The sequence below is a fragment of the Solanum stenotomum genome, chromosome 11 (genome assembly GCF_019186545.1).
Source record: "Solanum stenotomum isolate F172 chromosome 11, ASM1918654v1, whole genome shotgun sequence".
Classification (NCBI taxonomy): domain Eukaryota; kingdom Viridiplantae; phylum Streptophyta; class Magnoliopsida; order Solanales; family Solanaceae; genus Solanum; species Solanum stenotomum.
Window position 1 is genome coordinate 36,515,072 of NC_064292.1, and position 14,789 is coordinate 36,529,860.

Sequence of the window (14,789 nt, forward strand, 5' to 3'; positions counted from 1 at the left end):
TTTCCAGATTACAAGAAGGCTTATGATAAGGACTTACAAATTTGACTGGTTCTTGGACAAGTGCGTTGCACATGTAGTTCAAGATATATAAATTAAACTTTATTTTTAAATTTTTGGAAGTATGTTTAGGTACTTAGTTTTTTCTCCCTTCTACGAAGCTAATTTCGATACGTATTTGCAATTATAAATTCAATAAAAATATAGGTTTGATTTATGATGATTTGGGTTATGTTCTTATACATGTTTTGTATTTTTCTACTTGTATATCATTGGAGTTGAGACTACATATTTAATGAAATGACTACCTATTTAATTTATAATTGTTCTTATTAATAATTTTATTATAAAAGGAAGAGAGTAAATTAGGAAAGAAACTGAAATTTTGTAATATTAGATTTAATTTGCATCCTTATGAAGGCTGGATTTTAATTACATGAAATTTTATATTCAACTTCAAAAAATAAAACATGATCAAAATAAAAAAATATGTATCATCATTGACTTAAAATTGTAATTAACAATTCAAAGCAAAGAAGAAAATGCTAATAATAGGTAGGAGAGAAATAAGAGGGAATTTTTAGAATGTGGTCCCATCACATCACATGATAATTTTACATAATTCATTACTTATTGTTGCTAAATCTAAACAGAAGAGGAAATAAAGAAGTAATGTCGATTGTAATTAGCCTAATATTGGAATTAATCTTTTTTAGACAGGACAATATAGAAATAACAAAGGTAACACTTTTCTATTGAAAATCAGTAAGTACTACATCATTGATAAAATTTATATAACCAAATCCAATTGTATGATAATAATTAGTTAAATATATGTTGATAAGAAAGAACTACAAACAAAAAGGATACCCAACAAAAACAATAGTAAAAAGGAAAAACTCTTGCTGCAACAATCTTGCCTAAGTCTACCTCATTTCATTCAATATTTTTGACCAGTTTCTATGTGTAGCGTGATTCATCGATCTTTAACATTCATCAATGAGCTAAGTCTATAAATTGATGGTGTGTGTTATAGATGATAAGTAGGTATGCCAAACGAAAAAAATCAACTGAGAATGCTTTTTGGCAAGGTCTAACTAGTTTCATATTTATATTAACAAGTGAAAGAAAGAAAATGAAAAGGTTGAAATGAGTGAACAAGTAATGTAGGAAGCTAAAAGTGTCACGCCCCGAGACTGGCCCCTAGACGTAACACGGGGCTTAGGGTCACAAGTGACCCCAAGCTAACCCTGAAGTTGACATATCACAAGCATACTGAAATAATTCTAAGTAAGCGGAAGCATAACTAATAGATGAATAAATCAAAAAGAGTTCAACTAAGAATATAACTGAGTTAAAATGTGGAACAACCAAAAAACAACTGAGTTTGAATCTATGTCTAAAAGCCTATAATACTGATGAGCTGCTGGGACAAGTCCCTAGCTAACTCTAAAATACTAAAACTAGTAACGAACTAACTAAACTAAAAGCATAAAGAAACATCATCAAATGATGACGACTCACCACTGAAGTTGTTGAGTACGGACTGGAAGTCGAGCTATGCGCAGTTTGGATGTTGAGTATCTGAACCTACATCATGCAAAGATGTAGCGCAAAAGTATGTGTCATTACTTTGAATGTACTGAGCATGTGGGATATATACTAAGCTAAACAATATAAAAACTAAAAATGGAAATAAATTTACTAAAGCATAAATGGAAACAAAGTTGGATGCAACGACCAAGTACTAATGATGAAGATATATCATGTTGAACTGAATACAAAACAAAATAGTGAATACATGGTCAATGCAATATGAATCTAACTATGGGAGATACTATTAACTGACATAAACCACGTGAGCTAAACATTGAGTCCGATGTATACGTCCCATCAAGAGGACCCAATATACCTTGCAAGGGTATAAAGGAATGATTGTGGCGTGATTACTAAAACTGATGCCCAATAGAGGAGATTTATTAACCTACGATGGCACGTAGTTTTGGGATTTGAGGGTACGCTGAACCCTAGTCCAACTCGGTGCTAAGTTTACTTCCAACTGAATATAAAGCTAAAATTGCAACTGTAATACTGAATAGCTCATAATACTGATAATTCTCATAGAATGCATCATACATATACTGAAAGATATGGCATTCGAATTCTGAAGCATGATTGTCTGGCTAATCTGCCTAGCAAGTATAACTCATGAAATACGGATAATTAACACAAGTTAGGGTTTCTATGTTTTATACATAGGACTATTAATTCTCCAAGAAATGTGTAATTAATATCATAGAAACTATAACAACTAAATTTCATTGGATCCCTAAGATTTAGAAACTCTAGGTCTGAACAAAGTATGGAGAAGCTGAAGAATTGAGTGAATTCTAGGGACCTAATAGATGAAAGGAACCCACTAGTGAAATCTCACATACCTGGTGAAGAAAACTACGGGGAAATCCTTCGAATTTTGGGGCTGAAATTGAAGGAGAGCTCTACTTTTTCTTGAGAGAAAATTGTCTCCTTTTTCTATTCTTTTCTTTCTAAGTCTAATGATTTTAGGAGAATGAATGTTTTAGGAAGTTTCTAACTAGTGCACTAGGCTTTGATGAAGTAAAACGATGTAGTTTATGTACCCAAAGCATAGGGGAAAAGACCAAATAACCCTGACTTAAAGTCAATGAAGTGCCTCTCACGAGAGGCTTCACGGGCCGTCTAGAGCATCATTCCCCGTCTAGAGGGTCGTGATGATGCCCTGCTGACTGGTTTTACTAAGACAGGCATAATTTTTTACTCTGGCTTATAATTAGGTAAAATTGGTGGCATTGCAAAGAGGACTCAAATATTTTTAATTTAATAGATGATTGGCCACCTAACTCATTTTGTGATGAATGATATGATCATGAAGTTGACCCAAAACTCAAAGTATGATAAATATCTTCCACGAACGAATTCACAGTCTGTTGTGAAGCTTTACAAACCGTCTAGGCATCTATAGTCTTTCATAGTGACCTGGGGTATAACCTCACTATCTGGGTGACTTGTACATACCCCTAGATGGGCCGTCCAAGTTACCACGAGTCGTCTAAGGCACCGTCTTGGTGACTCCTGCCCAGGCAGTCCCTAGATGGTCACTCACGACACCCTTAACAAACCATGGAACCCTCAACAAATTGTCTAGGGTGTCGTGAAGTGTCCATGGTCCATTTTAGGTTCGTGGACTTGCCCATTTTCTCTTTTTAGCCGTTTCTCGAAGTTTGAAGTGTTACAATATCTCCCCCTTGGATCATTCATCCTCGTATGAAGATTAAACAAGTTGAGTTTGGAGGGAAGGAGTTGCAATCCCTACCATTGACTTTTAAAAATTGATATCTAAGTGAATTGAGTTTCATGAACATGCAAATATGTTGAATGCAAGGATAACTGAGGGAACATGATACTGAGACTGAATTTACACAAGATTAACTAAGAGACTGAAGAGGGACTATTACCTCAAGCCGAAACTGAATCGGAAGGAAAAAGGTGAGGATACTTGGCCATCATGGTTGCTTCTACATCCCAAGTAGCTCCCTCTACAGAGTGATTCCTCAACAAAACCTATAATGAAATGACTTCCTTATTTCTCAACCGACAAACCTAACGGTCACGAATCTCAATTAGAACCTCTTCATAGGTGAGGCTATCCTTCACAACCACACTCTTTAAAGGTACTGTCGATGCCGGATCACCCACACACTTCTTCGACAAGGAAATGTGAAAGACTGGATGAACGTCTACTAGTTCTGCTGGAAACTCTGACTCATAGCCACATTACCAACCTTTTTCGGATTCTATAAGGACCAACATACCTGGGACTGTGCTTCCCTTACTTGCCAAATTTCATCACCCCTTTCATAGGTGACACCTTCAGGAAAACCCAATCATCGATTTCAAACTCTAAGTCCCTTCTCCTCACATCTTCATCGAACTTCTAACAATGCTAAGTTGTTCTTGGTCTATCTCTGATGACCTGAACTTTCTCCATAGCCTCATGAACCGAATCTATCGTAATCAAGGTTGCTTCACCTACTTTAACCAACCAACCGGAGACCTACATGTATGCCCATACAATGCCTCATAAGAGGCCATCTGAATACTGGAATGAAAGTTGTTATTATAGGTGAAATCTATGAGAAGTAGGTGATCATCCCAACTACCCTTGAAATAGATCACACAAGCTCTCAACATGTCCTATAAGGTATGAATGGTATGCTCTGCCTGACCATCTTTCTGCGGATGAGATGTTGTACTGAGATTTACCTGAGTACCAAGACTTTTCGAAAACGATTTCTAGAAATGAGATGTAAACTGAGGATCTCTATATGAGATGATAGTCAAAGGAACCCTATGCAACCTAAATATCTCGCTAATGTATATTTTGTCGTAGTCCTCCGTTTAATCTCGCTAAAAAGTGAGCTGACTTAGTGACTCTGTCCACTATCACCCAAATGGAATCAGGTTGTCTGCAAGTATGATGTTAACCCATAATTAAATCCATGTTTATCACTTCCCACTCCCACGTAGGAATGCTAATCTCCTGAGTTACACCTCCTGGTTTTTGTTCTACTTTAACTTGTTGATAGTTAGGACACTTAGCCACAAAATCTGTGATGTCCCTCTTCATGTCGTTACACCAATAGACTTTCCGTAGGTTACAGTACATCTTAGTGGCACTCGGATGAATAGAATATCTAGAATTATGGGCTTCTGTAAGGATTTGCTGCCTCAACTCACCCACATTAGGGACAAATAAGCGACCCTGGTAACGAAGCACACCATCTCCCCCTTGGGAGAAAACCTCAACTCTCTACTGATGAACTACACCTTTCAAGTGAAGCAATATAGGATCAATATCATGTTTCTCCTTAACCTCCGCCACCAATGAATATTTTGACCCATTCTGAACTATCACATCACCATCTGACGTGTTCATAACGCAAACTATTAAGAGAGCAAGCCGGTGAACATCTTTGGCTAATTCTTTCTTCTCTTCCTCAACATATGCCACACTACCCATGGATAGTATCCTGAGGGCGTGAGCCACTACATTGGACTTACCCGGATGGTAGCGCACATTTATGTCATAGTATTTGAGGAATTCAAACCATTTCCTTCGATGAAGATTCAACTCTTTCTAGCTGACCACATACTATAGGCTCTTATGATTTGTAGTCATGAGTCGGGTAGTTCTTCTCATGGACTTTAAGCTACTTGGAAGCATAAGGTATGACCTTGCCATGCTGCATCATCACACAACCTAGGCTGACTCTAGATGCATCAAAATAAACCACATAACCACTTGAACCCTCTGGTAGAGTCAAAACAGGAATTGTGGCCAACCTGGTCTTTAGTTCTAAGAAGCTTTTCTCACACGAATCTGACCACTGAAACTTGACCTTTTTCTGAGTCAACTTAGGCAGCTATGGATGAAAATCCTTCAACAAACATCCTGTAATAACCGACCAAACCCAAGAAACTTCTAATATCAGTCAGAGAGGTAGGTCTGGGCTAGTTCTCTACTGCCTTAATTTTCTAAGAATCCACTGGGATTCTTTCGCTGGATATCACATGACCAAGGAAAGAGACCAACTGTAACCATAATTCACATTTTCTGAACTTAGTAAATAGCTGGTAATCTTTGAGGGTTTTGAGAACAACTCTCAAAAGAGTCTCGTGCTCTTCCTCACTCCGAGAATAAATGAGGATATCATCAATAAAAATGATGACGAACAAGTCCAAATATTGTACGAACACCCTGTTCATTAAGTCCATGAAAGATGCAGGAGCATTTGTTAATCCAAAAGACATAACCACAAATTCATAGTGACCATACCAGGTCCTGAAGGTTGTCTTTGGGATGTCAGCATCTCTGACTCTGAGTTGATGATAGTGTAACACCCCGACTTTTCAAAACGTCGAAATTAACTCGTATCTTCGTGGAAAGACAAGGAGGGTGAGTAATAAATTAAGAATGATGTATTATGTCCTATTTTAAGTGTTCAAGTGTTGCATCTAAAGTTTTGAAGTTAGGTAAGTGGCAAAATAAAAGTTGGCGGAAGTTATCGTAAGTTCCTTCTTAAAGATTTCTCTGAAATTTGGGTCAAATGTCTTGGAGCTTTTCTCCCAATCTATATAGATTTATGGGGCCCACAAACTATCAAATCGAAGGTCTACGAGTCTAGTTTCCAACGCATCAAACTGTTCATTCATACGACTTCAGAATAGAGAGATATTCGCATTTTCGTGGGACTGCGCAAGCAAGCACGTGAGGTGGGGCCCCAGGTCGGTGGAAAGTTGTATATATCTTCTTCTTCGAGTTTTTTCTTCATTTTAAGCTAAATATACAGAGAAAACATAGAAACCCATTTTAGGTTCAAGTGAAATATAGATTTTCTTGACGTAAGTCCTTGACGAAAGTTGTTCTACGCGTTGGGCTCATCATCGTGGTATAATTTGTTTTATCGATTGCATAGCATATCACATTTTAGTGTTGGGACAGCAGGGGTTTGAGTATATTTGAAGGTTTTGAGGTGAATTACGAACCTAAGATCGAGTATCGAGGGATTTATGAGTTAAAGTCTTTAGGCCACGTGAATTTAGCGAAAAAGGTATGTTAAGGCTATTCTCTTCCTATGGCATGTTTCCTTAAAGCTTAGGAGCAATGTAATTGAGTTGTTATCGTTGTTATACTCATAGCTATTATTGTTGATTGTTGGCTGCTCGAGTGCGTATAACCCTCTCTTATCGAGATTCTTATTCAGTAGTAACATTCTTATGTTGGACACGACTTAGAGGCTATTTGTATAGGTTGCCTATAACTAAATTGCTCACTTTTAGCCGTTGGATTGTTATTGTTGCCTTTGGGCTATTGTTGTTAGCTGCAGGAATGTGATCTATGCCTAGCAGGGTTATGTTCTGCCTACAGGGCTATATGGATGCCAAAAAGGGCTATGAGTTGCCTACGGGGCTATATTGATGCCTAGAAGGGCTATGAGTTGCCTACGGGGCTATATTGATGCCTAGAAGGGCTATGAGTTGCCTACGGGGCTATATTGATGCCTAGAAGGGCTATGAGTTGCCTACAGGGATATATATTGACGCCTAAGAAGGTTATGTGCTTCCTATAGGGCCATGTTGTTGCTTAAGAGGGCTATGAGTTGTCTATAAGATATGTTGATGCCTAAGAGGGCTATGTGACTGCCTGCGGGGCTAGGGGACTACCGATAGGGGTATATAGGCTGATTGGCACCTTTCGGGCTTATGGGGGCCTGAGTAGGTGGTCTTGTGTGTTGTTTGTACCTACCGAGCTTATGGGGGCTTGGTTAGGTTGTTGTTTTATTATTTTTGATAAATTTAGATTTAGAAGCAGGTCAGTACAATTATCTTATCCTTAATTTATTTATTAGATTATTCCAGTAAATCAGGATACCTCATCATAGTTTATTGCCTTTCATACTCTGTACATTATTTTGTACTGACGCCCCATTGCCTTGTGGGCGCTGCATTCATGCATGCAGGTCCTGACAAATGACCGAGTAGACCTCCATATCAGCAGGATTGACTTTTATCCGATTGGTCAGCCCCTTTCCTCCGGAGCTGCCAGAGTTGGGAGGTTTGTTACCTTTTGTTGTATATATTCTCATGGGTAGGCTGGGGCCCTGTCCCACCAATCTTTACTACTCTTAGAGGCTTGCAGACTAGTGTGTGGGGTTTATAGCTACGTTATGGCCATGCTGACCTATGTTGTTGGTTTGCTGAAGCTTGTGAGCTGTTTGATGTATTGTACTGATATTTACCTGTTTTTAGTTTTGGTATAGATATCATGGTGGCCTCGACGGCCCAATCAGGACTTCTGTGCTAGTTGGATATTTCTTTATATGAACTCTTGGGAGTAGCTGGTTCTTTTGTAGATCTGTTGACAGGGGCCTTGCTGACCGAGGGCTTAGTTTCAAGCCGAGATATACTTGTTTGTTTTCTTAATTGCATGTGACTGCCATGCGCTAGTAGCAAATGGTTCAGCAGGGTCGGCTCGGGCCTGAGTTTTGGCTTCAGGAGTCAGTTGCGCCCCTTGAGTTTGGGGCGTTACAGATAGCCTAATTTGAGGTTTATCTTAGAAAATCAAACCTCAATAAACCTCTCATTTTAATACCTGTTTTTGGTGACTCAAGGTTTTATGCATCCAGGATTGTCATGGTTACGTGGAGGACTAATTGGAAGATGTTGAGGGCATGTCGTTTGAGGTGAAATTGCCATTTAGTTGTTGCCTTAACTTTTTTGTTGCCTTTAAATTGCGATAATTTGCATGTGATGATTGTTTGATTTTCAAGCCCCGAATTGTGTTTCATTTGGAACACAAGTCAAGGTATTATTTTAGACATTTTGACAGAGTCAATTCTAGTTATTCCTATGTAGGTCCCACGATTCATGTTTAACTCCAAAATTGGTCTTTATCTATTTTATATGTTTTGGTGTTGAAATGACCATATTAATGTTGTGAACAAATTTTTGATAGTGTGGCAGCGTTCTGAGGCTGTACAAAGAGGAATAGCTCCCGCATTGTCATTCGAAGCGTGTGCAGTCGGCCTAAAGGTAGGCTCGACTTTCCTTCTCTTATATTAAGCTAGATTGTGTAAATTCTTGTTGATTTGAGTTAATTTTGGGTAAGTACCTAGTTGTTCCTATTTTCTTTCTTAGATACTATGTTTTAGGCTTCATTGGCTCTTACAGGTATAGTAACATGCTAGTCAGGGATTATGTGTTTATTTATATCTTGTGAGTTGACTTGTATGTTGTTGTTATGGTATAATTGAGCATTATTAGCCTCAATCTAGGATTAAATTAGTGTTTGCCTTAGACATGTGATTCTTGCCACGTATAGACCTTATTTCTTCTCCAACATTATTCAGATAGTTTAGCTCCTTGTAGACAAGAGTAGCAAACTTGAGTTTGATAGTATGAGCCTTAGTTTAGGCGATGATGTAGCTTCGTAGATCTTCTATTCACTCTCTCTATTTCTGAAACGGCATTGCAATTTTGGAGGTTCTGTACCTCGTTGGGTGACTTGGGATTGCAGTGATTCAGGCTTGGAGCCTTGTTTTTATTTCTTGTAACTGGATATCTTTCCACGGTGGTACTTTTGATTGATTGTGATGAAATCCTCTCTGAAATAGACACTCCCCTAGGTTAACTTTTTCTAGCTAGGCGGTTGACACCTTTGGGAGTTTACTAGTTTGTTAGACAACTTTTATTTTTTATATTTACGCCCCTCGGTTACTCTTGCTAGTTGGGCGGTGGGCGCCAATGTACTGTGAACTTACAGTATTTTTGATGCATTAAACTTAGAGTTTTGCATGAGTCTTAGACATTTTGTTAGTAAATGTGATGGTATTTTGATCTGATTTTGTAGAACTAGGTTTTGGAGCAGTCGGTATTGTAAGTGTTGAAGCAGCGGGATTTTGGTGACAAAAGACCTTACCTACGAGCCATAGTTCCTTCGACTAGTTGTAGGTGGAAGGCGTGGGTTGAATTTATGAGAAATGGAGCTAAGTGTTGAATGACGAAGGTTGCTGATGAGCCATAAGTTCTGCTATGAGTAGTAGGAAAATTTAGAAATAAAAAACTCCAGTCCATTTATGACGATTGAACAAGACGGGCTATACTTAGACCTACAATCCGTATGTTATACCCGTCGATGGAACCCATTGGAAAATTGACTAATTGCTCATTGACTGAGGCACCTACGAGTTGTCGTCTCTATGACGAGCCGTAGATGGCCAACCGTAGGTGACATTGCCCATGACCGGATTTCCTTAGTATTAATTTTCCTACTTGGTTTGGGTCCTTTTTTTTTATAAATATTAATTGTAAATTTCGTTTTTGGGTTGTTAGACATTTTGACATACTTTATTTTAGCTTTGGGAATTATATTGCAAACACTTTTGGCATTTAATTCTTGAAGTTTGGTTTATGAAATTGCATTTGTTCTTCAATTCACGATTCCGAATTTCATCTATTCTAATTGTAAGTTTATGATTTATATTATTAATCCTAATATGAATTGTGATAACTCAAGCATGAATAACTAAATCCACAACTAGGGTTGTGGGAACCATGAGTAATTAACAATGTAAAACTAATAACTAAGGGGTCGTTTGGTAGAGTGTATTAGGATAATGCAGAATATGATGCATTAGTAATGCTTGCATTATTTCTTATACATTGTTTGGTTTGATGTATTGGAAATTGCAAGCCTTGTATAAAGTCTATTAAAAAAATATTTGTTTACAAAAATACCCTCACTCTTTTATTTTGTACACTTTCTTTTGCAACAAGGTTCTTTAATAAAACAATCACAATAGAATTCTTTGCTAAAATGTCATTAGCTCTTCTTTTCCCCAAAAATAAATTAAATAGTTTTTAGTATTACTTTAAAATATTTTTGAGGAAAGCTGGCAAGAAAAAAAACCTCACTTATATTGTTATTTTTGGTGCGTGCACCACATATTGGCATTGATAGAACCCAGAGATAAAATTTTCTATGATATTTATAAATTATGGATTTGAATCACAAAATCAATAACTTATGATAATAATTTTACTCATCACACTCTAAGATTGGAAGTATATCAAAAGTGTAATAAAAATAAATTGAAACTCATAATTACACTTCAAGATAATCATTTAACATTGATAATTCAAGTCATTTGAATACCTCATCATTTAACCCCCACTGTGCCTCAAAGTCTACCACCAGCAAACTAGTTATTTCAAGTTCTCAATATTCATTTTTGATCAACTCATTCCTTAAAAGCAATAATATTTTATTATTATTATTTTTTTCCAGAAGCAATATATGTGTGTTGCCTGTATTTTGCCCCTTCATACCCCCCTTTTGTCAATTGTGTTTTGATTTTGAAGAACATAGTGGAGCAACAATATTTTTTAAATTTTCAAAACTATTTTATCAAAAAAAAAAAGTTCTTCGTATAAAAAATCTTAACAATTGCGATAAACTATTACTGCATTTTACAAAGATTACGTTTTGAGAATAGCATTAGCTTACGGTGGAAAAGTATTGAAAAATGTTTTGATAAGGTTCAGAGGGTAGTTTTGTCATTAGATAATCTAATGCAAGTGTTAAAATCATGTGTATTACTAATACCTAGAAATCCATGGTATTAGTAATACACAATAGAGTATAACTAATGCAAGCATTAGTTATACATAGCATGAAAAAATGCACCAAACAAGGTATAACTAATACACAAAGTTAATGCATGCATTATTTTTTCTAATACACTCTACCAAACGACCTCTAAGTATTTCTGAAATAGTGTTTATGCATGTATTGTTAATCTCTTCGTTTTGAATGTTTAGCAGTGCGCAACGTTAGAACTCACCTCATTCCTACTTGCCTGACTAAGAAAGTAATGAATGAGAAAGAGATTAAACAACCAAGATTTAGCGTGATAATCTACTATCTAATAGCATAACCGAAATAATTTACGGCTAGTTTGGGGTCAAGGGTAAGGGTTAGTAAAGCATACACTTGTAGAACGATCAAGTTGTGTGAAGAAATTCCCTACTTGGACGACCAATAACTTAGGAGATACCTAACTTATAAACTTTGCATGTTAAACACTAGGAAGGAGTTACTATTATTAGGATTACTGCATTAAGAACTTGTGAGGTACACATGTACCCTACTTTCATATCATATTGATATTAAAAACTGTGAATTCTGCTTACTTGTTACTTGTTACTACAAATCAATCAACAATTACTTTGTTTACAAATCCCTCCTTTTCCGGAAGTAATTTGACTAAACGTACAATCAACTATAAATAAGCCTAAGTCTAGACCATATTCCTCGTGAGATGGATCCTAACCTCAATTAGATTCTTTATTTGACAACGACTGCTTATATTTCTTTAGGGATGTGTAATTTCGGACAAAAACCCAAGTGGTTGATTACTTGTCCAAATTAGAGGAAGACTTTATGTTGAAGCTAGCTGATGGAATTGAGATAGATAATGTGTTCCCAGACGAACAATGAAAAGAAAAGTGTCACTACATTCCTGAAAAGAGTATTTTCTCCAGATTTGGTACACCAAGGGAGATTATTAGTGATAGAGGTTCCCTCTTTTGTAATAGGTTGTTCAAGGCAGTGCTTGACAAGTATGGTGTTCGTCAGAGCGTAGCAACTCCGTATCATCCATAGTCTAGTGGGCAAGTGGAAGTATCAAATAGAGAGATTAAGCAGATCCTTGCAAAGATTATGAATGTGAACATATGTGACTAGTCAAGAAAGCTTGATGATGCTCTATGGGCCCATCACACTGCATTCAAGAATCCCATAGGTATGTCTCCCTTCCAAATTTTTTTGGGAAGTCTTGTCACTTGCCTGTAGAGTTAGAGCACAAAGTGATGTGGGCACTCAAGTAGCTGAATTTAGATTGGGATGCCATATCAAGTCAAAGATTAAATGTGTTGAATGAGCTCCATGAGTTTTGCCTAAAAGCATATGAAATTTCAGCCTTGTATAAGGAGAAGATGAAGAGGTATCATGATCAAAAGATTTACAAGTGTGAATTTGTTCCCGTTGATTTGGTACTTCTTTTCAATTCAAGGTTGCCCTTTTTCCCTGGCAAACCCAAGTCTAAGTGGACGGGGCCATTCAAAATGGTATAAGTGTTTTCACACGAAGCGGTTGAACTTGAGAATGAGGAATGAACGAGATTCAAGGTGAATAATTAAAGGATCAAAGTCTATTTAGGTCAACCGGAAGAGGTCAAAGAGGTGATCGAATAATGGGATCTTAATGAAGTCTGAGTAATCAAGGGATCTACATCGTGTCACGACGTTAAATCAAGTGCTACTTGGGAGGCAACACAAAATGTAAAATCTAGCCAATTTTATGATTTTTTTAGTGATTTTTATGCTTTTGAAGGATTGTCTATTGAGTTTTATGTTATATTGAGTCCTAGTATTGGCTAGATTAGGCTAGTATAGGGTCCGTGTTCAAAAAGAGTCAAGAAAATGTAAAAAGGAAGTCGTAGTGTTTGTTATACGTGTACAAGAAAGCAAGGCAGATCTGGAAAAAAAATTGTAGGTGCGAAATGTCTAATGTTCCCATAGACGAGCTGTCGTTCAATCGACGGACCGCAAATGACATCCGTAGATCCCATACATAATTTTGAATTTTACTAAGTGTAGAGGTTAACGACGACACCCATCAATGGACAATAGTTTTAACTACGACCGTAGACAGGAAATCATATATCCAAACAGTGATTTTGATTCGACCCAACCCGCGACATTAATAAATAATAATTTCCATTTTTAAAATTGTTCCCTATTTCCCTCTTTCCCCAACCGTTACAAACTCCTAAATTCAGTAAATCTTCCACATTCTCACCCCTTCACTTCCATTTCCAACCCCTCAATCTCCCAAACTCCATTATATATTCCTCTTCTCCCCCATTTCTTCCACCCTTTTTCTTTTCTCTCATTTTTCCCCAAATATTTTTCTTCTAAAATCAAAAGTCACAGGTATGGATTCTACCAAGATGGTTGTCAAAGGATTAAAGAACACACTCACACAACTTTGTACTTCTCTTGAAATGTATTGATTTTGAACCTAAACTATTCAATTTGTAGTTGAAATCAAAAGTTGTTATTTGACCTTGGGTATAAATTCTTTGTTGAAATTGATACAAATAGTTATAAATACCCTTGGGATGATAGTACTGTGAGTTTTGTTGAGTTTTGATGTAAACATGTGGGTAATTGACTTCTACTTGTGTTCTTGACTTAAGTTTTTTGATTTGATTGTCTGTCTCATATTTAATTTCTTGACTAAAGCCCTAGGAATGATAGAATAACATGAATATATGTTGAAATGCATATTCTAGAAATGATTTGGTAGTTCAAATGATAATAATGTGATGTTGGATGAAAATTGAGAAGTGAACTGACGCAGTAGTGACTGACGACCTCAACATACGGCTCGTAAGGCAACCTACAGACCGTAGGTCAGGTTTCATTCGTTAGAAGCACAAATTAGTAACCTAAATTGTGAACGGCGATTTGGATTACAGTCTGTTGTTCCATCAATGGACCGTTTTGGTGAATCGTCACTCCAACTTCTGGGACCTAAAATGTGACCTCCTTACTTACTGTGGGTCCTACGGTCCGTAGGTTCTTCTACGACCTGTAATAATCAACCGTAGGTCCATAAAAGAGAATTTTTTTCTAAAATATTTTTAGTTTTGTAGTTTATTTTTCTTCTTTTTATTGTTTTGTTTTATATAGGTTGAGTACTAACAAGTCTTCCATAAGTATTATGGCACCAAAGAAACTACACACTTACCATGGGTCCAATCAGGTTTACTTTAGTTTTACTTCTGGTACGCTCATGTGCTTTCTTTAAATTTCACTTGGCACTTTGTTTGTGTAAAGATTCTATCTTTTCATATTGTCTTTACCTTTCTTGCTTTGTAGGCCTATGATGCCTTCTAAGTACCCTTTTTTTGGTACTAATGCTACACTTTTCATTTGTTTCATGATGCAGGTCCAGTATAAGTAATCAACTGTTATCATTTGGTCCAGCAATAACTTTTAGATCGAAGGCGAGGGTGAGCACATGGAATCTTGGACTTATCTATCTCCTATTGTATATTGTATAGATAGCCTTTTGTGTTTTGAGACAAGCTTTATTTTGGGTCCAATTTTGGGACTTGTACTCTTTT

General features: G+C 36.8%; 1 protein-coding gene across 1 annotated transcript in view; it reads left to right on the top strand.

Moving 5' to 3' along the window:
- LOC125844869 (immune-associated nucleotide-binding protein 9-like) overlaps positions 1-14,789 on the top strand; it is a 947,253-nt gene that overhangs the window by 630,425 nt on the left and 302,039 nt on the right. The window lies entirely within an intron of this gene.